Source organism: Canis lupus, chromosome 13 (genome assembly GCF_011100685.1).
Source record: "Canis lupus familiaris isolate Mischka breed German Shepherd chromosome 13, alternate assembly UU_Cfam_GSD_1.0, whole genome shotgun sequence".
NCBI classification, from domain to species: domain Eukaryota; kingdom Metazoa; phylum Chordata; class Mammalia; order Carnivora; family Canidae; genus Canis; species Canis lupus.
This window is the reverse complement of record NC_049234.1, coordinates 30,492,791-30,520,630: the sequence shown is the minus strand read 5'-3', so window position 1 is coordinate 30,520,630 and position 27,840 is coordinate 30,492,791. Positions and strand designations below refer to the sequence as shown.

Below are 27,840 nucleotides of genomic sequence, written 5' to 3'. Positions count from 1 at the left end.
CTCAACTCTAAAATGGTCATCACCCCGTCATGAGGTCTCAGTGAGGACAAACATGGGAAAGCACCTAGTGCTCCTTCCACTCAAGGTAGATGCTCAAAAAACACTAGCTAAACTGGCTGAATCAGAACCAAACCCCTGAAGTGTGTTGACTAATGAGGGAACATGGACGGAAGTGGTCATTACCACCGTGTGGATGAGACAAGCAATTAAACACAGCTTCTTCTTTCGTTGAGTGGCCATGTTTGTAGAAGGGTCTTGTAAAGCCAGGCCCTGCACCACCTCGACAGCCTCTTGGCCAGGCCAGTTGTGTGTGTTGTTGGCTTGTAGTCATTGCTCTGAATTTCCACGAAGAAACTCAACTGCACAAATCCTGGAAGCCACCTGAGGATTTTCCTCGGCCCACTGAGCTGCTCTGGGGCCCTTTCAACACTTAAGGTCAGGAAGAAGGAACCTGGTGCCAAGAAGGGTAGACAAAGGGGCCCCACACCAAGGGGTAGGAACTAGCATTGGGAGCAGGATAGCCTAAGAGTGAGAGCTCACTCTTCCACAGAGTGGCTATTTGACTTTGAAAAAGCCACTTCCTTTTCCCTCTGGGTTTCCCCAGTGAGAAGGGGCTGGGGGAGAAATCTAATCACACAAGAGTTAATTAGAAAAAGAAATCTTTCCTGAGCTCAGAGGAGCCCACCACAGCCTTAAACACTTTGCGTTCGCCATCTTGTCTAATCTTCATGACCAGCCTGCTGACTGGGGGGAGCCTCCTAATTTTACAAATGATGAAACAGGAGGGTTTGTTGAGTAGCAAGCCCAGTGTCACAAGGAATGAAGCGACAGACATGACTCTGGGGGCTAGTCTATGAGGTGCAACTTCTGAACATGTGAAGACACTCTTCTTGATTCTTTCGTTATGATGGTCTCTGAGGGTCAAGTCTGACACATTGGGAGTTGATGTTTCTAAACAAAGTCTGAAACACATGCTGGGTGAAGCCAACCCTCTGGGATTTCATTTCAGTGCTTCCATCCAAGTCAAGAGGGGTTTGAAGACCAAATAGAACACATCACCATGCGCCTGCTCCCACCTTCTGTGTCCTTCAGAGAATGGCCCCGTGTTCCCTGGACCACGCAGGCAGAGACCTGCCAGTGTCTGCCCCATGCCTCCCTCATTCCGCCCAAATGAAATGAACCCTCCCACTCTTGCCCAACTCTATGGGTCCATTCCTACTGCTCCTGGGAAGACCCAACTCCCCCTCTCCTCTCTCTCAGCCTCTTCCTGACATCCCCTCAGCAACTGCCTTGCCCCTGGTTTGCCCTTGGAAGCACATTCTCCACGATCTCCATGGTGTTCATTCCAAAATGCATGTCAAGTGTCATCATGCCCCTGCCAAAGCCTTCCCCCGGCTCCCAAGAGCCAAAAGTAAAGGGCCACTAGAGCTTCCAAGACCTGCTGTGATGTGGCCGTCCCTCCACTTCCGGCCCCATCTCCCCACCACCCCTGCGCAAGGCGATGCTGAACTGCATGTCTCCACCTCTGCTCTTCCTCTTCTCAGAACTCCCTGCCCACACTCGGCACAGGCTCACACTTCACTTGCCAGCTCCTCTCTGACCTTCAAGATTCAGCTTGGCATCACTCCACAGGGAGCTTCCCTGAGGCCTGGGAGGTCCCTCCCCGTCTGTCTCACCCATCAGAAGTGACTCTAAATTCCACACAGCTTTTCTAAATGTCTTCAGACCTTGCCACCAGGACTTCTGGGCTGTGGTGCCAACATCTTTAGCAGGCAATCCCTGCTTCCTTTGGACAACATGGTTCTAATCTAGCTCAGTGTCCCCAAGTCAAGACCAGCGCTAGCTCAGAGGAGGTTCTCAGCGATGGGTCACGAGCAGGACAAAACCAAATTGTTAACCCAGAGTCTCTCTAGAATTTCTAAAACCTTCCGCTCCTGCTCTACTAGTTCTTTACCAGTAAAAAAAAGGTATGCATTGTTCTCTAGGCCCACTCGTTGTTCCAGAACACAGTTCCAGCTGAAAGGGCAATGGGTTTGCTGGCAGCCTTCCTAATGCTTCTTCCTGGCCCATCTTCTTATTCTTGTTTCAGGTACTTTGGAACCCTCCCCTCACAGTATCTGGAGGCAGGAGAGAAGGACAGCAGCCAGAGTCATTTTGGTTTGTTTTAGAGTTTGATGATTTGAGAAAGAAGAATGTTGCTCTGTGGCCACAGAGATGCCTATGACTAATTTTTTTTTTGACAAGTCCAAAACTGCAGGGTCAAGTGAAAATATCTCCAGTGAAAATTGTGGTGTGATAAGTAGGAAAGAAATCACATTTACCAAAGACCCACTTCATCAAATACCAGCTCTGCACCAGCCATGGGATCTGTGCTTGACACTCATTGTTTTATTGAATCCTCTCAATATACTTCCATTTTCCAGATGAGAACATTGAGCCTCAGAGAGGCAAATATGCTTCTTCTCAAGATTGTGTGATTATTACAGATCAAGAGCAAGGTTAAAGGTTAAAAAGGCTCATTGCCCTGCTCCCTGTGGCTGCACCCTTTCTGCCAACTGTATCTGAGCGGGGCTGGGGGTCAAGGAGCAAGCGTCCAGGGCAGTCTGCCATCCTAAGTGAGGAGTGGAGGGCCTCCTTTGGCCTCTCAAGCCTACAGTTTCTATCCTTGCCTGTTCTGAGGCTTGGTTTCCTGAGGGTTTTCATGGAAAGAGTCTCGCTCAGTTAATAGACAAGTCACTTGCTCTCTTTAGATCTACATTCCAGGGGACATTTTCCAACTGTGCTCCTTGGAAGTCCTGAAGAACCAAGGAGGCTGCATTGGGACTCCAGGTAGATAAAGTAGGTGGGGCTCTGGCCAAGTTTCCCCTTCTAACTTCCACCAAAGTAACTCTACTTTGGTTGGCCTAAGTATGAAGCCTTCATGAAGTTCTTATGAAGAAAGATATCCACTGCTACTTATGAATGAATGAATAAGTCAGCAAAAGAATGAGTATAAAACCCAATTATTATGGAGTCTCAAAGGCCTCCTTGCTCCCAAGTACACTAGTTGAAAGTATGATTGACCATTCTTTGTACAACAATGGCATCAAGAGTATTAATGTGTCCACCCAAAGCCAACACCTCCCATGGACTTATAGTGCCAAAATGTACCAACATACAAGTTACTTCTCCTTTGCTTAGTCTTCCCAGGCATCATTCACAGGGTGCTTCACAGTTTGTAAAGCACATTCATACATATGGCTGCACTGTAAAGTAGTGTCAGTTCTACTACAATCCGGGTCTTCAAGATTTGGGAAGTTGCCTTGTAATGGCCCCACAGTCTTGCTAACATCCTCACTCCATCCCCCTTGAACTTCTGGAAATTTCCATTTGCCCTTAAAGGCCAGTTCAAGTGCTACCATCTCTGGGAAACCCTGCGTCCTCCCTTGCTCTATCTGGCCCTTCCTCTTCTGGAGCCCAGTTTTGACCCTGGTGCACCACGTTCCAAGTATGTTGCAATTTAGCTGTTACTCATCCTTCCTTCCTTCCTCCTGTACTATGACCATCACAAGAGCAAATGGCTCAGTTAACACTTGAGATGAAGAATGAAAAACAATGAATGAGTAAGTGCATAGGTACCCAGCTTCTAATATTAGCTACACTTCTACCCCCGTGATTTCCTGAGTAGAGTCAGTCCCACCCTCACACTCACGATATGGTGCGTCCAGGAGGACCTACTGATCTGCAACTGTACCAGGTATAAGGGACACAGTGGGGACAGGAAAGGCAAGGCCCTGTCCTCACAGCGTCTCCACCTTCTGTGTACGATCGGAGCACTTCTCATGAAGAATGGTCAGTGTGAGTATTGATGTTTCACACCCCTGCACCCAGCTCAATGTCTGGTGAATATTAGGTGCTCAATAAATGTTTGCTGAACAGATGTGACCCATCACAAGCCAGGTGCCTCTGCCTCTGGGTCCTATCCAGGATCCAAGACTAAACTATGAAACACATTTCCTCATATTCCCAGAATTCAGGCCGCACCCTGAGCAAAGAAAACTTTTATTCTTTGATATTTACACTATTCACCCTCAGGACAGGGGCATTGAAGCCCTTTCCTGTGAGCCTGTATGAGCACACGTGTGCATATGCATGTGCACATGTGCACACATACACCATTTGGAAACAGTTTTCACCTTACGACATGACACAAACACAGTTTCATGCCAAGAAAACAAAATAGAAATGTGTCTTCTTTTTTCAGCACTGCCCTGGAGGCCACAGAGGCAATGAGGTGGGGTGGCAGGCAGCTTGTCAGGCCAGGGGTCTACTCGGCCACCTGTTAGCTTTCAGAACCCAGGGAAGTCACTTCACCTCTCTGAGCCTTAGTCTACTGGTCTTCAAATCAGAATAAGAACAAATAGAAGCCCACATTCCAGTTACTTTCTCACTTTCCCTGATAATGTTATGTGGAAAAGGGAGGTCTGGAGACAAGATCGTGAAAGCAGGCAGGAGAATTCAGGTGCCCCAGAAGCAGATGGGGAAAGCCAGGTGTCCATCCTTGTATGTCCAGGAACTAGGAGTCAGATAAATCTCCGTCAAATACAATTTCTGCCTTCTACTAGCTCTGTGACCTGCAGCAAGTCACTTCAGCATTCTGGGCCTTATTTTATTCATCTGTAAAATGGAAATAATAATAATGCTTGATCTGACCTCAGGATTGATAACTATTAGGTGCTTCCTTTCTGCCTCTGTTTATGTCCTCACCTCTCTATAATAGTCTGTTAGCAGTTCACTAAGTGCACCAATGCTGAGCTCAAAACATGGTGCGGCTCCCTCCAGAATAGCTACAGTACAAAAGGCAAAGTTACTAAGTGTCCAGGTGTTATGGAACAGCTGGGCCACTAAGTCTGTGGGGCAACATCTACAAAAGCTGAATACATGCCTACCCTCTGACTAGCAATTCCGCCCCTGGATATGTTTGCCCAGATATGTCCCAGAATACCTGGAGAAACACTGTTCATGGCTGAGAATCACTCAGATCTCAACCACTATAGAATGAACAAGTAAATTAACTGTGGCATCTCCCCCTACCCCCGTGCAATATTACACAACACTGAGAACACAGCCTCTATGACTACACATGAAGGCATGAATGAATCTCACCAACACCGTGTTGAGAAGGAAGCCAGAGAAAAGGGCAGGCATTAGCATGTGTGCTTCCATCTCTATGAAATCCAGAAATAGGAAAGACTAATCTGCAGTGGTGCCATTAGAAGTGGGTGTTGGGCCATCGTTAGTGGAAAAGACATGACAGGAAATCTTCTGGGAGAAGTAAGTAACCATGAGCTGATTGCACTCTTCCTCTTTACCTGTTTGCAGATTCTGTGGAGGTGTGAGGGTTCATGCAATCTGCGAGAGTTCATTGAGTCCTATGGACATACACATGTTGAATGTATTTTCTGTATGTTTGTGATACTTTATTATTTAAAAAAAGAAGGAAGGGAAGAAGGGAGGGAAAATAGAAGAATGGATGGAAAGAAGGAAGGAAGCAAGCAAGGAAGGACAAACATTTCTTTCAAAGGAACAGCAGTATGGCTGACAGCTGACTTTTCAACAACAATGACGCAAGCCAGGAGAAAATGGAATGACATCCTCAAATTGCAGAAGAAAATGCCAACTAGAATTCTACATAGGCAGTGAAAATGAACTTTTTCTTATTTATTTATTTATTTATTTATTTATTTATTTATTTATTTATTTGAAAGAGAGAGAGAATGAGCAGGGAGGAGGGGCAGAGGGAGAGAGACTCTCAAGCAGACTCCAATGCTGAGTGCAGAGTCCCACACAGAACTCAATCTCCAGACCCTGAGATCATGATGTGAGCTGAAACCAAGAGTGGATGCTTAACCGACTGTGCCACTCGGAAGCCCCTGAAATCACTTTTGAAAAATAAGAGTGATATGTTTTCAGGCAAGCCAGAAGAGAAAGAAACACCAAACAATGACCGTTCTTTGGACAAGTGGGGACAAGAGGCAAAAGGTCCCGGGGAGAAACACGGAGGTGTGAGGACACTGATGAGGGCAAACAGAAGTGAATGAGGACTACACAAAGCAATCATTGTCATGCTTTGTGGGTTTTAAATATATATGTCAAATCAAAAAGCAACACACACACATGCACACACAAAAGGAACAAAAATGATGCTAAGATGCCCTTGCCTGCAGGAAAGCCACATGCATCCATCAGAATGGCCATGACAAGCCACGGACTTCTATGCAAAGAGCTAAGTAGCAGTAAGAAGCACTGGCTAATTAACTGCATCGGGGCTTGACAGGTAGCTTGCCTTTTACTCATCTCAAGCACTCATAAATCAGGGAGGCTCACAGGTGAGGGAACTGGGGGGTCAGACAGAGGTCTAGACCAAGATTGCACAACTGGAACTTGAACCTGCGTCAGCCTGACTCCAAAGACTCTGCTTTAACAAGTCCGTGGCCATGGTGTGCCATCCTCGTGTGCTTGGGTCGGCAGATGCATTCTACATGTCCCTACGCATTGGCAATGTCTGTCCCTGGGTGTGTAAATGCAGCGGTTAGACTGGCAACCACCACACTCGTTAGGCACTGCTATGCTCTGCTAACTAGGTGAAGCACAGAGAAGGTCAGTCGTTTGCCCACGATCCCACAGCTAGGACGTGGAAGCATGAGATCTGAACCTGTCTGGCTCCTTTTCTCTTGCCCTTAACTGGGGCAAAAAAAAAAAAAAAAAACATTGCACAAGGTCTGCATTCTTGTCCTGCTCATGGAGATGCTACAAAATGTTTCCTCTGCATGTCATTCCCCCATATAGAAAATGGGGTGGTGAGGATGCATTACCTCTAATTCTCCCTCCCAAATGCCACCACCAGCTGCACCAATTGGAACACATGCACATAGGATGCACACGCGAGCGCACGCACGTACACATGGGCACACACACACACGCATGCATGTACATACCCCAGTGATGGTTGAGCCAGGCTGTGTTGCAAGTGGAGCTTGTATCCCAGTAATTATAAGAATTCAGTACGATAACAGCTGAAAAACACTTCACACACTGCAGAGTTGAGGCCCTGAGGCTCAGAGAGGCCAGGGCACCGGCGCAGGGTCGCACAGCAGCAAGGGGCAGAGGGGAAGTCCCTGCCCCACCCCACCCCCATCTGTCTATCTCCGCACCCCAGCTCATCCTCAGGTCTCAGCTGCCTCTCTGCTGGTGCGGTTCCCATGCTCTGAGGAGCCTTTCATCGGCTTGTTTGTTCTGGTTCCTGTCGGGGCACAGCACTGATATATTTTTACATAAATCTTCCACGGTTTTCGTCCAGGGATGGAGATGCGCCAGACCTTCAGCTCCCCCTTCCAGCCCGCTTCTCGCATTTCCCTCTCTCACTTGGTCTTGTTCCAAGACTCTGGTCTTCCAGATAAAGGGGTCCTGTAGATGGGATAGAAATCCTGTTCCCTCTTTATCCGTCTTACTGGGAGAGGGGAGGTGGTGGACTGGGAGATTCAGTACCTTACCCTCTCGTGGGTTGTGCTTATGGCTCAGTCTCGCCTTTCTCCAGTGGACCCAGGTGCTGCGGTGGGAGGGAGGGGGTCAGTGCAGAGCCCCGGCCCTGGAGTGCTCTGGCGGTGCCCTTGGGCCTCTGTACCTCACTTCCTCACCTGCACAAAGAGGCCGACAGTAGCCCTCATGTGGGCATTAACTCAGATTATCTAGATAGAGCAGGTAGCAAGGAGGCAGGTGGCAAAAAAAAACAAAAAAACAAAACAACATACTAAACGTGTTGTTGTTGTAGTTACTGCTGTCCAGGTAATTCTGCAAGCCTTATACCCATCCTCTTCTTTCATCCTATGGAATATGGATTCGCCACCTCATCCTATGGATAAAGAAACTGATGCTCTGGAGGCTTGTGTCCTACAACCCAGGTCAGAGACCTCGCCTAGTAGCTCTCAGACTGGAGTAGGCCTCAGCATCCCCCCGAGGCCTGTCAAATCACAGCTTGCTGTACCCTCCAGCCCAGGATTCTGAGTCAGTAGCTCGGGGGGTGGGGGGGGCAGCAATTTGTACTTCTAGCCAATTCCCCGGTGCAATCCAGGAGCAAGGATGTGAAGCAAGTGACCCAAGGTCTCCTCAAGCAGAAGCCAAGCTTGCATCCCTCTCCCTGTCCCCGGCAGCTAGCAGGTTGCCCGCTGGGCCCGCGCAGGAGCTCTGGGCCTGCCTGGTACTTGCCGTGACCTTGCCCAGCTGGCTGCTGGCCCCGAGGTGACTCCATTTCTCCAGCCACTCGGCCACTGTGCCTCCCAGGGTCCTCCACACGCCCCGAACCCACCTCCACAGGCAAGCCAGGCCTCGAGAGCATCAACGCTTGATGCAGACAGACGTCTCAAAATGAGAAGAAGAAAATCTGTCCTTGGAAGCTTTTGTCAAAGTCAACTGATACGAAACCAGCGGGTCTCGAAGTCCGGCTGCACTGCAGACCCACCCGTGGGGAGCAAACAAAATACCAGCGCTCAGATGCAGACTGAGTCGGTCCAGGGTAGGGCCTGGGGGTCAGCCCCCAGATGATTTCGGTGGACAGAGACCTTTGAAAGCCACCAACTTTCAACAACAATGTGCAAAAGCGAGCCTTCCCAGTCCCGTGTCCAGTGCAGTGTAGACAGAGTCCGAATGTGAGTGGACGAGCGGAGGGGACACATGCCAGCCGTCGCCGGGGTGGTACACGTCTCTACAAGTTGGCACGCATTTCTTCTCTGTCTTTTGTCACTTTTTGATAAAAAACAAAGTTATGTTTACCCAGTTTGTTTGGAAAGGCGCAAGGCCGACTTCCTGTCCCATCACATCATGTCCCCTGCATGGGGTCAAATACTCTCCTGCTGATTTCCTGGTTTCCTCTGCTTCTCAACTTTCGGATCGCCCGCATGCCACATTTCCCCCTCTGCTCCAATTGCTCTGTTACCCAATAGTCACAACTGCAGGGGTTGTGTCTCAGCAAAAATGCCCATGAGCCCAGGAGGGATTAGCCCTCTCCCCTCATCCCCACTCCCTGGCTGCAGCCGAGGGCATCCTGGGAGGAGACTCGTTACAGGGGGTCAGCAGAAGGAGGTGGGGACAAGGAAGCCCTCCTGTACCCCCGACAACCCACTCTAGAGCCATGTCCCCCCATTGTGCCCCTGCCCCACCCCCACCCCAGCACCATCATGCAGCTGGTGCTGCCCAACCGCAAACTGCCGCGGATAAGGGATTCTGGAAAATCTGGGTCTTCTTAGAAGTTAGTTTGGGAGGGTCACCTCACCCCTCTGAGCCACAGCTGTCTCAGCTGTCACATGAACACATAGTCCCCGCCCCCTGGGATGATGGCCCAGCTCACGTGCCCTGACGCGTGTCATGTGGCAGGCGCTCAGGACATGCCAGAGGCCTCCCCTGTCCACACTCGGTTATAATAGCAGAGAATACCAACCCTTGCTGTCAGCCTCCTGGAGGCCTAGGGAGGCGCTTTGGTGACATTTGAGGCCTCGCCAGGTCGGCCCCCTGGATTAGCCCCCATGCACCAGAACTTGACACTGCTTCTGCAGGCAGGGCAGATGAAAAAAGCAGGAAAGAAGAGAGTCAAGGATATTAGGCTTGAGCACCAGTAATAGCAGGGCTGCTGCACCAGGAGAGTAAACCAGGCTGCCTATGGAGGGACAGGCAGCCATGCAGACAGACCTCAGACCCCCTTCTTCCCTAAATTAGCCGGCAGCCCTGCCCCTCATGGATAGTGGCCTCACGGGCTGGGACTTGGAGCAAGTCCCCTCGGCCCCTCTGTTTCGCCTCTGAAAAAACAAACAACCATAATTCCACTGTCCCAATTCAGGGTCCCTGTGAATGGATGGGGTGCAGGAGGTACACCAGGAAGAGGCCCCGTCCACTGAGTGGATGGGAAGGAAGCAGGATGGGGCAGATGGAGGAGCTGGACTGTAGTGTGGTCCCAGCAGAGGCCTTGGCTGAGCCCTCTCCTCTGGGAGCTCCACACTGGGTGGCCCCGAGGTGGGGAGCGGAGTCGGGGTGTGGGGGCCTGGCTTTGTGTCCCCACACAGGCTGCTCACTAGGTACAGGCAACCTGGAGGTAGGAATGTGACCTTGGGGGAGTCAGAGCCCTTCAAGCAAGGGCAGTTCCTGGGGAAGGATTTAGCCATGAGCTGAGTGATGAGTGTCCCCAAGAGAAGTCCTGGAAAGCTGGCAACAGAGTGCCCCATCCAGTGCTCTGGGGCGTGTGGGGCAGAGCATGGAGGCAGACACACTGCAAACCCCCCCACTTTCCATAGAGGGGATCTTGTCGTACTCTTCCTGTCTGATAACCTGTTAGTCCTGTAAGTCAACCCGAGGAAGATCTCATTTCTCCAACAGTGAAATGACACTCTAACAGCTCCTCCTTGGAGGAAAATAGGAGGCGCTCCTAGGGAAACCAAGGAAGCCTGAGGTTCTCATTCTAGGCTCATGAGTCTTTCAGGGGAGCTCAGAGCATTACGGTAACTGAAGGGCCAATCCAGCCCTCCCACTGAACAGATGGGAAAACCAAGGCCCAGGGAGAAAAATAGCAAGGTGTGGACAGAGGACGAGTCTCCGGGCCATCAGAGGAATGCTTTTTGATGGCCAGCCCACCATGTTCCTTTCCTACCAACATTCTCTCAAAGTTGACACCCAATCGTGAAGTAAATCCAACTCAGTCCAGCAAGTCTTTTCAATGGGATGTGGTCTAGGGACCAAGCACCCTGGTCCAGTCAGAACAGATCTTCACACACATCCCTGCCCTGTCACCCACCAGCTGTGTCCCCATGGAGATGCCACCCTCCTCCTGCACCTGCCTTCTCATCTGCAAAATGGGTATGTCATACTTACCTCGTAGAACTGCCGCAAGCATTTAATAAAATACCAAGTGGGTAAAGTGCTTAGCCTACAAACCAGCTTCCTAGAAGCACTGCACAGTGGCAGCTGGTTGGGGACGGGCCAGGCACTGAGGAGCCGAGAGGGGTAAATATGGACATGGGCTCCTCCTTCTTGGGGTTTATGATAAAGAGATAAGACATCCAGTTGGGGAGGACTGAATGAACAGATGTCAGGGGAGGAGTGACTGAGTGGCTTCATGTGAGGTGGCCAGCAGTACAGATTGTATAAGAGAGGAAAAGTCAAGGGTGGACTTCAGACTGAAATGAGACGTGCATGGGACATCTTTTCATTTTCTTATTTTAAAAAATCTCACATTCAGGGCACCTGCATTGCTCAGGGGTTGAGCATCTGCCTTCGGCTCAGGGCGTGATCCCAAGATCTTGGGATCGAGTCCTGCATCCTCCCCCTGAGGGGAGCCTGCTTCTCCCTCCTCCTATGTCTCTGCCTCTCTCTGTGTGTCTCTCATGAATAAACAAATAAAATCTTTTAAAAAAAATAATTTTAAAAAATAAAAATAATTTTAAAATTCCACATCCATTAATATTAGATGCATTCTCATCTGATTGTCAAAGTAGTTCACTTGGGAAGCCAACATCCTTCCCATTCTACAGAACAGAGAGCACCGGTACTTTCAGGGACACGGGACTTTCCCAGAGTCACATAGAGGATCTAGGTTTTGTTTTTTTGTGGGTTTTTTTTGGGGGGGGGGGGAAGACGGAACATTTATTAGTTTATTTTAGTTCTTCTAATACATTCTTTTCCATTGAGGTGAAATTCACATAATATAAAAAGTAACAATTTTACTTAAAATGTACAATTCAGTGACATTTACTATATTCACAACTTTACACAACCACCACCTCTGACTAGCCCCAAAACATCTTTATCATCCAACCTAAAATCTCAAAAAAAAAAAAAAAAAAACAACTAAAATCTCTTACCCAGTAAGCGGTTACTCATACCTTCCCTTGTTCCTGGCAACTACCAGTCTGGGTTCTGTAGGTATGGATTTACCTGTTCTAGGTGTGTCTTATAAATGGGATCAAACTTTCACTTACTGGTTTTAAGATTCATCCATGTTGTAGCAGGTGGCCGACTGATACTCCATTGTGTGCCTCTGCCAATATGTGTTATCCATTCATCCACTGGCAGATATCTGAGTGGTTTCTATCATTTGGTTCTTGTGAATAAGGCTACTATACATATTCATGTAGAAGAATTGGTTTGGGGTATATGCCTGAGAGCAGAATTGCTGGGTCCTATACCAATTCCACATTTAACTCTTTGAGGATCTCCCAAACTGTTTTCCACAACGGCCAAGCCATCTTCCATTCCCAGCAGCAATGTCCGAGGGTTCCAGATTCTTCACATTCATGCCAACACCTGCTACTTTCCTCTTCCTACATTTTTATCATCATCCTGAGTGGTAGGTATTCCATCAGTTATGAAGTGGTATTCCACTGTGATTTTGTTTATTGTTTTTGGGTTTTTTTTTTAGATTTTATTTAGTTATTCAGGGAGCCCAACGTGGGACTCGATCCTAGGACCCTGGGATCACCACCTGAGCCAAAGGCAGATGCTCAACTGCTAAGTCACCCAGGCATCCCTCCACTGTGATTTTGACTTGCCTGATAACACTGAGCACCTTTTCATGCACTATTCATATCCTTTGCTTATTTTCTAATTGAGTTGTTTGTCTTCTTTTGTGTTTTGCATTGTAAAAACTCTTTCCATATTTTGTATGTTAGACCCTTATCAAATATGTGGTTGCAAGTATCTCCCCCATCCTGTGTGATGTCTTTTCACTTTTCATTTTTTGAATAATTTCCTCCCATGCACAGAAGTTTTGCATTTGGAAGAGGTCCAATGTCTCTGCTTTCTTTTGTGGCTGGTGCTTGTGGTGTCATCAAGACTGATAACTTAGCCCTGATCTCCTAGCAAAGAGTCAAGGTCTCTCCTGCTACACATAGCGGCTTTTGGGGGGACAGTGAGAGGAGCTTGTACTTGAGGTAAGATGAACCGGGTCAGGAGGCAGTGGGAAAGCACAAGTGAGCCAAGCTGTGTGAAGGACCATTCAAGGTCAGGGGTAAGAGTCCCGTGGCAGTTTCCTCTCTGTCCACCCCACTGGCCTGGTTGGCTGGTGGGTCTTAGTTCTAGCTCCCCGAGGGGATGGGCAGCAGGAGGGTCATAGAAAGGTCCCACATTGACAGGTGGGGACCTTCAAACAGAGCAGGGGGCAGGGCAAACAAGTAGGGAGTTGGTGACAGCAAGGAGGATGGGGAGGGTCATGAGAAGAAGAAGGGAAAAGAGGGCCACTCAGGCTGGGGACAGCATGAGAACAGATGCTGGAAAAAGATCTGCTTTTCCGAACTCTGATGCATGGAACTGACACTCCATCACAGGCACACTCAGGGCCCTGGCCTGTGGCCTCCAGAGGTGCCCCGAGGGATCCTGGAGGGAGGGCTGAACGAGCAAATAACCTCAGACTCAGATACATGTACGCGCGTGCTGAGTGGCTTTACATACATTATCTCGTTTACTGCTTCCAGCCTGTCTGTGGGATATTTATTTTTTTGACTTCATACGTGATGAAACTAGGATTCTCAGAGCTAGAGTACTTTGCCAAAGACCCCATTACAGACAAGGTATCGACCGAATTTGGACTTCTGTGTCCTGATCCCTAGTGTGGTGGCTCTTTCTGTTATGACTCAGCTACAAACAAATTCACCAAGGGACCTTCTGTGAGTCGTGGAGGTCCCTCGAAGTCAGGGCCAGCTGTGCATGTAGGATGTGGGGCATGGAGCCTCACTACTTGGAGGTGCAGCCCCTGAGAGCTGGTTAGAAATGCAGAGTCTCAGGCCCCTACCCCAGACTTGCTGGATTAGAATCTACATTTTTCACAAGCCCCTCAGGGGATCTGTGTGCATATAACAGTTTGGGAAACATCTGTCTGGGGGGATCATTTCAGATGCTCAAGAAGAATTTTTAACTACTAGCAATAAGGCTAACTGGAGTCGTCACAATGAGGCTCAGCCTCCTGGTCCAACCACAGACAGCTAGCTTCAAACTTTTCAAAACACATCATCTGACCAGAAAAGCTCATAACTGCTTTGCTTATCAGCCAACGGCTGACCTCAGAACCTTTGGCAAGACAAAATGTTCCACTCCCCCAATGAGATCAGTATTACATTTCTGGTGATGTACTTATCTCGTTACCGTTTCTGACATATATTATGTAAAACTGCTCCTCTTGCTTCCATTGTCATTGGTTTATTTGAATTTCTGACGTGCCTTGATCCTAGAGCACACTGACACAGCCACCCAGATGTCTCTCCCTCCAGGTCCCCAGGTCCCCCCCCCCCCCCCCCCCCCCCGTGGTGGCCTTGGCTCCTGCCCTCTCTCAGAGATAAGACAGCTGGGCCCCACCTCCGGTTCTCTAGGCGATTCCAGGATCCAGCACTGGCTGAGTCCTTACTGTCTTCTGTTTTTTGAGGATTTTCCAGACTTAACTAAGTTCCTTTTCAGACCTTCTTTTCTGACTTTGCTGGACTTAGAGACTGCTAGGAGACAAGAGGCACCTGGCTCAGAATACATGCAAGTAGTACTAAACAGAGCTTCCTCCCCTCTCTATGATGGGGTTGGGGCTGGGGAAAACTGGCAGCTCAGGGCCCAGGATGGGACCCAAGAGGTCAGATGGGAAGGTAGAGGTCATGAGAGGACAGCGCTGGAAACCCTGGGCTCTTGGAGCAGCCAGAGCCAAGAGAGGCTCTGACTCTGCTTCTTATTTGCTGGGTGACTTTGGGTCAATTACTTACCCACTCTGAATTTCCTTGGCCTCATGTATAAAATGGAGATGATCCCAACCTCTGGAGATTAAATTAAATATATGTAAATACAGGATGGCAGGCCTGCCACTTGCAGACACTTCATGAAAGGGGGCTTCTATTTTGAGTACAAAGTAAGTCATTGAAGGATGGAGCTCCCCAAAAATGTCATGGATCTTCCAATTTTTAAAACAAACACACACATACACAATCATACTTTTCTGCATAAAATTCAATAAAGTATAACTAAAAAAATGAAAAGATAAATGACTCTTCATATACTTAATGCAACACTTAGTGACCTACGGGCCAAATCTACCAATTGGCCAATGTTTTATGGCCCACAGACCAAGGATAAATTTTATATTTTTAAATTTTATATATTTTGAAAAGAATCTGAGAAAAGTGTGGTGACCTGGATCAGAGAACAGTCCTGGGAACAACCCCCTTGAGTGTATACTATGTGTCCAGTGGCCTTCCCAAGTCACCCTGTTGACTTTTCCCAATGAATAAACCCAATGAGACACCCATCATTGTCCTGTTTTACAAATGAAAAAAAAATGGAGGCTTGGAAAATACAAAGAACTGGACCAGGGTCACAAGGCTAATGAGTGGCTATGGCTGAATTGAGTGCCACTGCTCTAAACTAATCATTTTACTGTGAACCTTCCAAATTGATCTGACAAGAGTCAAAATGAAGAAAGGAAAATCCTCAAATGCCAAGGATCCACTCAATGGCCCAGAGTGGGGGAGATCCATGCTGGAGGCCCCATCAGGGAGGCTGAAGTCAACTAGGTCAGGAGTGAAAAAGGCCTGGGTGGACATAGCAGAGACCTGTTAGGCTGCCACCACATACAGTTCTGCAGATTGTGCACTGCACAAAGATGATGGGCAGAGGCTGAAATCCAACCCACCCTCGTTTGGTCAAGTGAGTTCCTTGGGGCAAGACTGCATCTGTCCAAAGCAAGTGGGAATTTTCATTTCACTAAGAGATCACCCTTGTTCCCTGGGCTATGGGGCTGCACCCACCCAGCAGGTGCACCTCTCCCTAATTGCGTAGAGACTCCATGTAGGTGAGCAACGTCCCAGATGTATCTGAGGATTTGGTGGGAGCCAGGCCCAAGTGGTCTTGGGAATAGAAGAGTCTTCATCTTTAAAGCACAAAGAAAAAGCAAACATCACAGATGGGGAGTCTCAGGCTCCAGAAGGCAGACCGACTTGCCCAGCGCCGGGTGACTTGTTAGCGGCATGATTTGGCGTAGAACCGACCCACCGGTTTGGCGATCTCTGGGGGCATCTCTCAAAAAGCGAAAAGTAGGACAAGGGTAGCTGGGGAGGGGGCTACAGGATGGTGCCATGTCTTTATAACTGCTTGGCAAAGCAATTTCCCGTGGTAAGGCGGTTCTCAAATTCTTTATAGTGGTCATCGTGTTATTGATGACGATATTCAGTACACGCCCGGTGGAAAAAAAATCGCAGCAAATGTAGTAATAAATTGGGGCGATTTCCTAGGTAATGTCTCTTTTCCAAGGGCGTGCTCCATTTCAAGGGTCCTTTTTCATCTGTGTCAATTGAGAACTAGGGGTAACGTATGTCCTGGCAGAGGGGAATGAGATGTTTACAAGAATGCCGAGAATGGGTGGTGGGGGCACAGAAGTGTGTGCAGGTGTCCGGTGCGTACAAGGTCACCAAGCACTACCCTGAAGGTCAGTGCGCTCTGCAGAAGTCATTCCCTACAGAAAGGGCAAGTGTCCCTTTGCCATGTCTCTCCACCATGGGCCATCCACAGGCCTCTTCTGGCTTCACCCTCCTGCCCCTCCTGTGAAGGGTGATTATGGGCAGGGGGCTCCACTCTGCCACTTGGCAGCACAAATTCACACTTGAAGGACGTGTCCCTTCTTCACCTGTGAGGGGTGAAGGGTTTGTGCTAAATCGGGTTACATGGGATGGACTGTGAACCGTGGGTCACCGCGGAGGTGGCGTGGCATGTCCCAGTCGGGGCCCGGCCCTGCTTAGCCTGAGCATCACGCTAATTGAGGTGGATGCCTCTGTAGGCTGATGAATCGAACCACAGGCCTGCTGTGGGGACACGGCAGCGTGGACTCCATCTGGAGAGCCCCAGGGCCCCACTTGTCCTGTGCTGGCCGCCTCCTCGGCAGGCGGGGGGGCGGTGTGGGGGGAGCTTGGGCTCGTCCCTCCCAGTGGTGTGAAATGTTCCATTGCAAACCTGGGTGAAGCAGTCATAAAACTATTTTAAACCCCTGCTGGAAGGAGGGGCAGGCCCACTGTTTCCATGCTACTTGAGATTGCTTCCTCTTAAACCTGGAAAATGTAGCATGCTTGTATGTGCATGTGCGGATGAAAGAGAGAGAGAAAGAGAGAGAGGGAATAGAGAACATAAGCACCTCAAATGTCTTTTCTCTTGGAGCCCACCTGCTTCCTTTTTCTCCTGTGTTGTGAGCCTGGGCAAAGGATGCGGACAAACGTGTGCTCATTAAAAATGCTTCTCTAGTGGCTGATTTGTGCGGGGCTTTGGCAGAACTGGCCTGATGAGCCCAGAAATTAGGGCAGAGCTGTGCACTCCTCCTGAGAGGCAAGCCGTTGCCTCTCCCCACTTGGGGCTCCTTGTGGGTGCTAGCGAAAGGCCGGCTGGACTGAGCTGAACCCAGAAAAGCAAAAGGATCATCCCTGTCCCTCACGTTCGCCTGGAGACCCGGCCAGGCACACACAGGTCTAAGCAAGTCAGATCCCAAGTCGGCGAGTCACTATGACACACCCGTTCTGTACCCCAAAATACACTTGCCTTGTTTGCTCGCTTACGCAACAGGCCATTTAGCCACGGAGCTCCGGTACTCATCAGCCACCCTGAGTGGCGCTGGGGCAGTTAGGAAGAGGTGAGCCCAGAAGCTTCCCTTTCCCATGACCTCGGAGGAGGAGAGACACATACTGTGATAAATATAACACAGCGTGCTCACTCCAGAGGCTCCTGCAAAGTGTGGGAGGGACACAGGGGCTGGGCGGCACCTGCTCATGTTGCAAACTAATCTGGGCTGAGGTTCAGAAGTGCAGAAGGCGGAAGGGAAGAGGGTGGGCCATCCCTGGCCCCTCTATGTTCTGGCATGGACGTGTGTCCCACACAATGATTAGCATTCTTCATAAGACCCTCGTGGAGGAAGAATTTCTTTCCCTCAGTCTGTGGATAAGGACATGGACATCCAGAGGTGAAGGGCACGTGGTCAAGGTCACAGAACTAGAAATGTCGATCAGGGTTTGCAGGGCAATTTCCCCCTGCACCTGCAGAGGGGCACAGGGTGGGAAGAGGTCTGTAGGGTGTGGGGAGGTCGGCTGGAGCACACATTCCACCAAGACTTTGCACTTTGTCCCGTGGGCAAGTTTGCAGTTTGGCAGCTGCTGGGTTGGGGGTTGGGGAGGCAAATATGAGTCGTGCTGAGTGTAACCTAGTAGCGAGCAGAAGTGTGCAGCACGCACTCTAGGCCTGGACCGTGATCTCAATCCCGTCACAGCTGTGTGCCATGCGGTGAGTTACTTAACTTCTCCGAGCCTCGCTTTTCTCATCTGTGAAACAGAGATGATTCACACCAGTACCGGTCTCCCAGGGCCGCCCCAGGGACTGCGTGAGTTGCACACACCTTCCCCTGCCTTGAGCAGTGCCCAGAATGGCAAGGAACACAATAATATACGTGAGCAATTCTACTGGGTATACAGCATCTAGCACAGTTTCTGGTACCTAAGAGGTGCTTCATAAACTATGGTGTTTTTTTTTTTAAGATTTTATTTCTTTATTTGAGAGAGAGAGTGTGAGCAAAAGAGAAAGAGAATGAGAGAGAGAGAGAGAGATGGAGCAGAGGGAGAAGCAGACTCCCGGCCCAGCGGGGAGCCCGATGCAGGGCTCCATCCCCGGACTCCAGGATCATGACCTGAGCTGAAGGCAGATGCTTAACCGACTGAGCCCCCCAGGTGCTCCATGATCATTATTTTTATCTCATGTTTTATCAAAATTATCCAATACCTTCAATGCCTCATGGACCTGTGCCAGGATCAGGTAAAGAAGGGAGTATTTGTCAGCTACTGATGCCATCTTGAGGCAGGGGCATTGCTTATAAATTGAGAATAAAGTCTTTTTTTTTTTTTTTTGACTACTGAGAAGTCAGGGAATAAGAATTCACTTTCTCTTTTTTTTTTCCCCAGTATGGCATGGTGTTTTATGGTTTAAAAAATCTGCAGATCTGTCCATTGCTTCTCTTTTCATTCCTAATAAGGTTCTTTTTTGTCTTCTCTCTCTCTCTCTTTTTTTTTTTTTTTTGGTATATTTTTTTATTGGAGTTCAATTTGCCAATATATAGTATAACACCCAGTCCTCATCCCAAGTGCCCCCCTCAGTGCCCGTCACCCCGTCACCCCATCCACTTTCTTGTCTCTGCAAGAGTTTCCATTTCTGGGGCTGCGTGGCCCTGAGTGAGGGGACACACAGCCCTTGGCAGCCCACTCTTCTGAAGCCTGCCCGAGGCTGCCTCTCCTTGACTGGCCTGGAGAGGGTTAAGCCTTTCTTCCCTGAGAGCCTTGCTTGAAAAGGACCCCGATGTCACCGCAAAAGCTGGATATTTCTTTTGGCCTTACCACCAGTCCATTGTGTAATCTTGGACGCGTTCCCTCCCTGGTCATTAGCTGATCTGATCTTCATAATATCCCATTTAATAAATGGAAAGGCGATAGAAAGAGACCTGCCCCCAAATTACAGAGACAATTAGCCCAAGGATAAACTAGGAACGAGGAAAACGAGATAAGGTGGGAGCTCCCGGGGAGGAGGGGGGGATCTGGACTTCAAGATGATTCAACAGCTCTGCTGGGCAACCCTCCTCCCGGGGGGTGGGGGGTGGGGGGGGGTGGTCCTACCTTGACCTTGGTGACTTCCTCTCACCCCATCTGCAGGGCTCCAGCCCCTCCCACCCTGACAGGCTCCTCCCACCCCCCACCCCCAGGGGGGAGGGAGATGGTTCTGCTGCTCCTCAGGTGTGATTCCTGGAGCCTGGGCATGACCAGCATCTGGGTCCTGGGATGTGCTGGAGAGTGAAGGACCCAGGAGGCCAGATCTAGGATGGGTGGGGAGTAGGAGCCCAGGAACCTGCTCCCTCCCTTCTCCCCGGTGCAGTACTTTCTGTGCCTCTTGGGGACCCTTGCTGTGATAGGGCCATACCAAGTAGAGCCCCTGGGGTTCACACCCTCCAGTGTGTTCCCCTACCTGTCCTGCCTGCCTCGCCTTTTCTCTCCAGCTTCTTTGGAATCCTTCTCTCTGGTAAAATAATAGCAAGGAAGCTTTTCCTCAGCTTTTGCTCAGTGGGATTCTAAGAGTAAGTAATTTCCCTCTCATTATTATTAATTAGGATAGCTAAAAGGCAGGAGGAAGAGGAGTCAGAGCAGGACTGAGAAGGAGAGAGGGGGTGCCACTGGCCATAGGTGGGTAGTAAAGAAGCATCCTGAGCATTTCAGCAACTGACAGCAGTGCAGTGCTGGTTCAGTGCACAAACTGGACGGCCGACTGCGGCCGACGGCCCGGGTTTGCATCCCTCTTCGCTTAGTTACAAGCCTGTCACTGGGCAAAGCATTGAACTTTCTGTTTCCTCATCTGGAAAGGGCAGATGACAATGATTCCTCTGTCATGGGGTTTCTGAAAATATCAAGTGTACTGATAATTTCTCAAACGCCTAGCACAGTGTCTGATACATCGTAGGTATTATTTATTTGCTTGTTAAACATACAAGTCAACGCAGGACTCTCCCTGGACTTTGCCTGTTTGCAGGACTCTGAGGAAGTTAGTGAGCTTCTCTGGGCCACAGTTTCTTTAGCAACAAAATGAAAGGTTTGAATTAATAAAGGACTTGACCAGTTTTGAGCCTCTGTTTTCTAAAGAGACCCCTGACCCCCCCACCCCACGCCTCCCCGGGCTCTAATGTGAATCCAGCACCGTTGCGGGTCAGGGATGGTCATAGATCATATATAAATGGCCTTAAGATTTACATAAACCAGGCCCTAATTAATCTTCACAAGAGGCCTGTGTGGTTGTGGGGAGTTCCCTGTATTTTATGGAAGAGAAAGGGAAGCTCAGAGAGGTTCAGTGACTTGTACAGGGTTGCAGAGTCAGCTATGGGATCAGAGCAGACTGGAATCTGGTTCACTGGTCGCCCCACGATGCAGCCCAGTCCTGGGGACAAGGTATTCCTGCAGACACCCCAGCTCAGGTGCTCAGGATGGGACTGCAGGGCTGGATGCATCCCTGGCAACTTATAGGGGGTCCTCCTGAGGGCTTGGTGGCTCCCAGATTGTAGGGCGGCAGCTGCCCAGCTGTCTGGGCCGCTGTGGGAGGGCTGGATGCCGTGACACCTAGGCTCCAGGAGGAAACGAGCACATCTGGATGGGAGCTCCCGTGTTTGCTTGGCTGTCTGCTGGGCCACAGTGGACTGGGCACGTGGTGGGTGCCCAGCAGACGTTTGCACGCAGCCACCTCAACTTCCCCAGAAAATTCTGGATACATACGTGTTCAGTCTGGGTTTTTTTTTATTATATTTTATTTATTTATGCTGGAGAGACACAGAGAGAGGCAGAGACATAGGGCAGAGGGAGAAGCAGGCTCCCTGCGGGGAGACGGATACAGGACTTGATCCCAGGACCCTGGGATCATGCCGTGAGCCAAAGGCAGACGCTCAACTGCTGAGCCACCCAGACGTCCCTAGTCTGGGTTTTTAAAATTCTTTCTCAAGACATTGCCAGTCACCTGACCATAAAACACTTCACACCATATTAAACCATCACATAAACGAACAAGGTAAGATTTCTTTTGTCACCTTCCTAGAAGAATGGAAGTGGGAGAAACTCAGAGCCTCTGTCGTCCTCTGTGGGTTCCCGGTGGAGTGGGGGTGGGGGGGCGGCGGTCAGGCTGGGACATAATCAGGGTGTCAGGTGGCAGGGGGGGTGAGGATGCTAGCCAGGCACCCGTGCACCCTCTCCCTGCCCGGGGTCTCGTTTCTACAGAAGTCCCAATATTCTTCCTTTACTCCGAGCTAACAGCATTTGCTGTAAGTTTATTTGGACTTTGTCACCCTGTCCCCAAAGAGTGGCACTGACATGTTTTCTTTTCGTCCTGGTATCACAGGACCAGATTCGTTGCTCATGGGTATTGGAATGACATCATTTTGACACCCAACCCTGGCACCTACAGATTCTTAGGAATGCATTTCTGCTTCCTGGGGAAGCTCAGATGGCCTCTTATGGGATGGCGACAACCCTGCTGTTCGGTGGAGATCGCCTCCTTTAAGGGCATAGTCTTGGATCGAGAGGGATGCAGATAGAAAAGAGGATGGGTTTATTGTTCTGTTTAATTCGTGTATCTTTGGGACACCTGGGTGGCTCAGGGGTTGAGCATCTGCTTTCAGCTCAGGGTGTGATCCTGTGGTCCCGTGGTCGAGTCCCGCATCAGGCTGCCTGCTTCCCGCATCAGAAGCATTGAGTCTGCTTCTCCCTCTGCCTGTGTCTCTCATAAATAAATAAATAAATAAATAAATAAATAAATAAATAAATAGATAGATAGATAAATGAAGGAAATGCACAAAGTGGACTAGGGCCCCCTCTCCCGCCCAACAACCAACTTCCAGCTGGGATTACACCCTAACAGCCAGGCACTGGAGAGGGGGCATCCGAGAAGGAGAGCGTGGTCTGGGGAAGACCACATTTAGTAAATGTTCAAGTTCACCAGCTCTGGGTCAGCGACTAGGCAAGGGGAGCACAGAACGATGGAGTGACACACACCTGGCCTGCAAAAGACACAGGCCTGTTGAGCGCAAGAGTGAGGTTATGTGTAAGGTACCCTGGACACTAGGGGAAGGGGTTCAAGAACACGCCTGGGAGAGCCAGGGGCTGTGTCAGGGCAGACAGTGCGCCACCTGAGGCTGCAGGCCAAGCAGTCAGCGCCGGCTGGACAAGATGCCAGGAAGCAGTAGGCAAAAATGCGGAGGCAAGAGAGAGCATAAGATACACAGGACACAACAGGGCTCTGGTACGTAGGAAACAAATTACGAGGAGGGAAGAAGGAGCAGGACTGGGGACAGACAGGCAGCCACGGGCAGTGCAGGAGATCTGCGTGCCCTGCCAATGAGGTGTCACGTCTTGCAGATGACGGAGATCACACAACAGCACAGTGAATGGGTCAGTGGGGTGTCCAGGTAGTCCTGACCCCATGGTGGTGTTGGTGTTCTCCTCCTTCCCCTCCTCCTCTCTCCTTCTGCTCCTCCCTCTCCTCCTCCCTCTCTTCCTCCACCTCCTCCCCCTTTCTGATCTTCCCTCTCCCTTTCTTTTTTTTTTTTTTAATTTTTTTAATTTATTTATGATAGTCACACAGAGAGAGAGAGAGAGAGAGAGAGGCAGAGACACAGGCAGAGGGAGAAGCAGGCTCCATGTACCAGGAGCCCGGGTCTCCAGGATCGCGCCCTGGGCCAAAGGCAGGCGCCAAACCGCTGCGCCACCCAGGGATCCCCCCCTCTCCCTTTCTTCCTCTCCTGCTCCTCTCTCCTCCTCCCCTACTCCTATTCCTCTCTTCTTCTCCTCCTCCCCCTTCAGCTCTTCCCTCTCCTCCCCCTCCTGTCCTTCCTCCTCGCCCTTTCTCCTTTCTCAATGGACCCTTACTGAATATAGTATAAAATCACGAGTTTATTCCTTTGTCTTACCAAGAAGAGCCTCTCGTAAACATCACAGACCTTGTTTGCACACCTGTTCAGAGTTTGAGGTCATTACTCAGCACATAACCCTTAGGGCCAGCACTGCAGGTGTAACCTGAAAAAAAACACCAGAGCACACAGATCGAGGAGCCCTTGATGTGACTGGAGCTGGTGGATCTCAAGCTGTGTCCACGATCCACGGAGGGGATCTTAACGCTGCTGTAGCAGGTAAAGGAGGTCCAAGGGCCCCCTTCCCCTGCACTGAGGATATATTTATTTTTTATACCAGGGTTGTCTCCACCGGAAAATGTTGCTTGTCAGGAACAGAAATAGTCCACAGTTAAAAAGTAAGGAGGGCAAAAGGCATTCGGTGGAAAAGAATGGGTTCCTTCTACGTAAATGCAAGGAAAGCTCAACAACTAGCTACTACTACTAATAAACATGTATTGAGTATCTACTGTCTGTCACTATTCAAGAACTTTATGCTTATCAACGTACTTAATCTTTATAAAAATACTAAATACTAAAGTGGACACTATTATGGTGCTGATTTTATAGCTCAGAAAACTGAGATTCAGAGAGGTTACATAACAAACCCAAGGTCACACAGCTAGGTAGCATCGGAGCCTTGATGTGAACACACACAATCTGGTTTCTGAATCAATGTTTTTTACCACTATACTGAAAAGCCAGAAGCAGGAAGGTAAGGTCTAGTGCAGTGCTTTAGGGGGAAAGGAATAAAGAATGGTGGCTTCAGGAAGTGGCCTGCATGGTGGGCCCCAGGGTGGGACCCCTGCCACCTTGTAACTGAGGAGGCAGGGGTCCGGTGGCTAGGAGTCTCCTCAAACTACTTGGAATGGGGAAGAGCCATTTCTCAAAGCAAAGGCCGATAGGGGGTTCCACACAAGATTTACTGTGAAGCAATAAACAAAGAGAAAAGGGTTCCACTGCAAAAGGGGGGGAAAAAAGAATCCCCAGAGTCCTCTTATTTTGTATATGAATAAGTAAAAATAGGGAAAAAGCTAATGTTGGCATTGTGAGTTTTTATTTTTATATTATTTTTGTTGTGAGGCTTTTGCACATTGAAAAATGTTTTAATACGAAAATCACTAAAAAAAAAAAAATCTACTTTTGGGGCACCTGGCTGGCTCAGTCAGAAGAATACGTGGCTCTGGATCTTGAGGTCATGAGTTCCAGCCCCATGTTGGGTGTAGAGATTACTTAAATAAACTTAAAAAAAAAAAAAAAAAAAAAAGCACTTTTCCTGAGGTCTCTGAATTCAACTTACAAATCTCTTTTAACCTAGACTATCATTTAGCAATTACTTGCAAGGAGTCTCTTGTTCAGTGTTTAAAGGACCCTAAATAACTTCAAACAACTGGTCCAGCTAACAGCTGGATTCATTAAATCCCCTCCCTTGTTTAAAGGGCTGTGACAAAAGGTGTTTAAAACACCGACTGATGGGATCACTCCACTTACAACTAAGTTTGAAGACTTGTGGGTTCTTCTAAACAATCAAATGTGGTTAACTTTCTAATTTTTTTTTTTTAGTCTTTTCCAATGAAAATTCACAAGTCTGGATTACACCACTGCTCAGTGACGTTTCAAATGGGCATTATCAGGCTGATCGGACGCTATCAAAACATTTTCCTTTTCTTTTTATTACACCACATACTTCAAATACCAAACATATGCCGACTTCCCCACCGACGTTACTTTTGGGATTTACTTTCCCTTCACTCGGTAAAACTCATTCTAAACTTTGCCTGGGTGGAGAGGGGTCAGGCTAGGAGAATAACCAAGTTGTTTCAACTTCACAAGCAAGTACCGACCTAACCTCACGAACTTATCGACCAGAGATTACTGGCCAGAACACAAGGTCTGAGGGGCAAGGACAATTTTTTTTTTCTCCTTCAAGACAGTTGGCGCTGATTCAGGCTTTTTCTAGTTACTATGGCAACACGCAGCTCCAAGGCCACACTGTGCACCTGGGATCAGCTTCTACACTCCTGCCTCTGCATCTAGGCCCAGTGATCTAACCCCTTCTTAACCTGGCAGCAAGGATTGCTACTTGCCCCCAGATACCCATTTCCCACAGCACGTATTCCTGGGATAAGGACTACCCTTACCAGTGTCCCTTGCAGCTAGGTGGCTGGGAATGGCCTTGGGAATGAGATGTAAGAGGAAGTGGTGTGGGCAAATCTGTAGGAGAATGTTCTTAAAGGTAAAGGGCATGTTCTTATCTCCTTCTGAATGACTGGGATGAAGAGTTGATGGCTGGAGCCCAAGCAGCCAACCCAGACCAGGGAGTCACTTGGGGATGGATGGTGCGCCCTACTGTGAAACAACTGGCTGGATGGAGCCTGGGTCCCTAACCCTGTAGAATGCCACGCCAACCTCATGTACCAGGACTCAGAGAAAGGAAAGATTAGCTCCTGCCTGATTAAGCCAGTGCGATGTTGGGTTTTCTGCTGTCAAATCTCATCCTAACTGCTAGCAACACTACCACCTGACTTACATAGGTGAAATCCCAAATTCTTCCCCCGACAACAGGATTCTCTGCCAGTCAGCTATCTTGCGGCCTGATGCAATTCCGCCTTCTTCCATGTCTGGTCATAGACGACAGTCCTAAGGCACCCCAACGACTTACAGGATTTTGCCTAACTGACACCTCAAATCAGTAGCAGATGTCACATCTCTTAAAACTGAGGCTAGAGCTCCCAACATGACGTCGAGGTAGATTCAGCTGCCTCCAGAATCATTAAAGGCAGATCATTAAATGAAAGCATCTAACATTAATTCATATTTTATGAGTCTGCAGTTCAAAATATATAGCTTAACACCAGAATGTCTAGTAAATCAATACACACGAAAACAGTAATAGCTTACTGTGCGCTTACTACGTGCATGGCTTTGTGAGCCACGGTCTTTAACTTTTCCAACATCCTAGTGGGTGAAGTGTGTCTTTATCCTCATTTTAGATGTAAGGAAGCCGCAGCCACGGGTTCAGCCCAAGCTCAGACATGCAGCCGCACCCCGCAAACAGCACGAAGTGTTAGAGGTACTCCTGCCTGTGTGCGGTCTCCCCACGGTTTTAAGCTTTTTTTTTTTTTTTTAAGATTTTTATTTATTCATGAGAGACGCAGAGACAGAGACAGAGACAGAGAGAGGCAGAGACATAGGCAGAGGGAGAAACAGGTTCCATGCAGGGAGCCCGATGTGGGACTAGATCCCAGGTCTCCAGGATCAGGCCCTGGGCTGAGGGTGGCGCTAAACTGTTGAGCCACCCGGGCTGTCCTCCTCACGATTTTAATGATCAAGAGAGAAGAAAACAAAAAGATGCTTGCAGGTTCCATCTCAAGGGATGTTAGCCTATTCAAGTAAAAAAAAAAAAAAAAAAAAAAAAGGAAATTATTTCAGGGCTTCTTTGCCATTTCTCAGCACCATATAAGGCTGTCATCTTTATTCCTTTTAAATATGGAAACCTTCTAACCCTACCCCGAATTTGGATATAGGCTTGGTTTCTGCTGAGCAAAAGTAACTTGTTCTTCTTTGTGTGGGGGGGGTTGGGGGTGGGGAGGGGAGGGGCGGAGGCAATTGGAAAATTGTAAGACCAGCACCATGGGCACGTAGTTTCAAAAAGAGGCAATTATAAGGCTTTCTTTTCTCAGAGAGATGCCCTTGGCCTGGCGGAGCCCTGATATTTGGCAACTCCCACACGGAGTACTTTTCCATTCTCATCTATAAAACATTTGCAGGAATGTCGACAAGTATACCATGCATAAGAAAGATACTTAAATTAATAATGGCCATCATTTATTGAATGCTTACTAAGTACCTGGCACTGAGCTAATAACTTTTCATATGTAATCTTTCCCCCTTAAAACGACTCTGAGAGGTAGGTACCATCGGCCCATTCTGCAGACAAAACCTGGAAAGGGGTTGCCTGGGAGGATCAGTGGTTGAGTGTCTACCTTTGGCTCAGGGCCTGATCCATGGAGCCTGCTTCTCCTCCCTCTGCCTGTGTCTCTGCCTCTTTCTGTGTCTCTCATGAATAAATAAATAAAATCTTTATTTAAAAAAACAAGACAAAACCTGGAAGGCTCAGAAAGTTTAAGTCATGGGCAGGCACACGGGTCCGGAGCCCCAGGCCTCCCTCCAGCAAGCAGGTGGGGCTGCCCTTGGACTTCGCCGCCTGTGCTCTTTCCTTTAATTCCCCAGGTGAAGGCGCTGGTTCTTAAATGTCAGAAAACCATGATACAGACCATCTTCCATCCCTAAAGAGCCCGCAATTTCTTTTCAAGAAGCAAAGTGTTAACCTTGGGCTCCTTGACATATCTCAAATGCAG

The 27,840-nt window shown here is 48.9% G+C and overlaps 1 long non-coding RNA gene across 3 annotated transcripts in view; it reads right to left on the bottom strand.

Moving 5' to 3' along the window:
• LOC102153511 overlaps positions 1-27,840 on the bottom strand; it is a 56,716-nt gene that overhangs the window by 21,593 nt on the left and 7,283 nt on the right. Inside the window, exons 2-6 of one of the 3 annotated variants that reach the window (XR_005368738.1) lie at positions 23,501-23,606; positions 9,473-9,581; positions 8,345-8,778; positions 7,791-7,891; positions 6,978-7,676 (exon numbers count right to left, since the gene is read on the bottom strand). This is a non-coding gene — a long non-coding RNA (uncharacterized LOC102153511). Of the gene's footprint in view, positions 1-6,977; positions 8,779-9,472; positions 9,582-23,500; positions 23,607-27,840 lie in introns of all 3 variants that reach the window. The other 2 variants (XR_005368739.1, XR_005368737.1) reach the window with 2 other exon arrangements.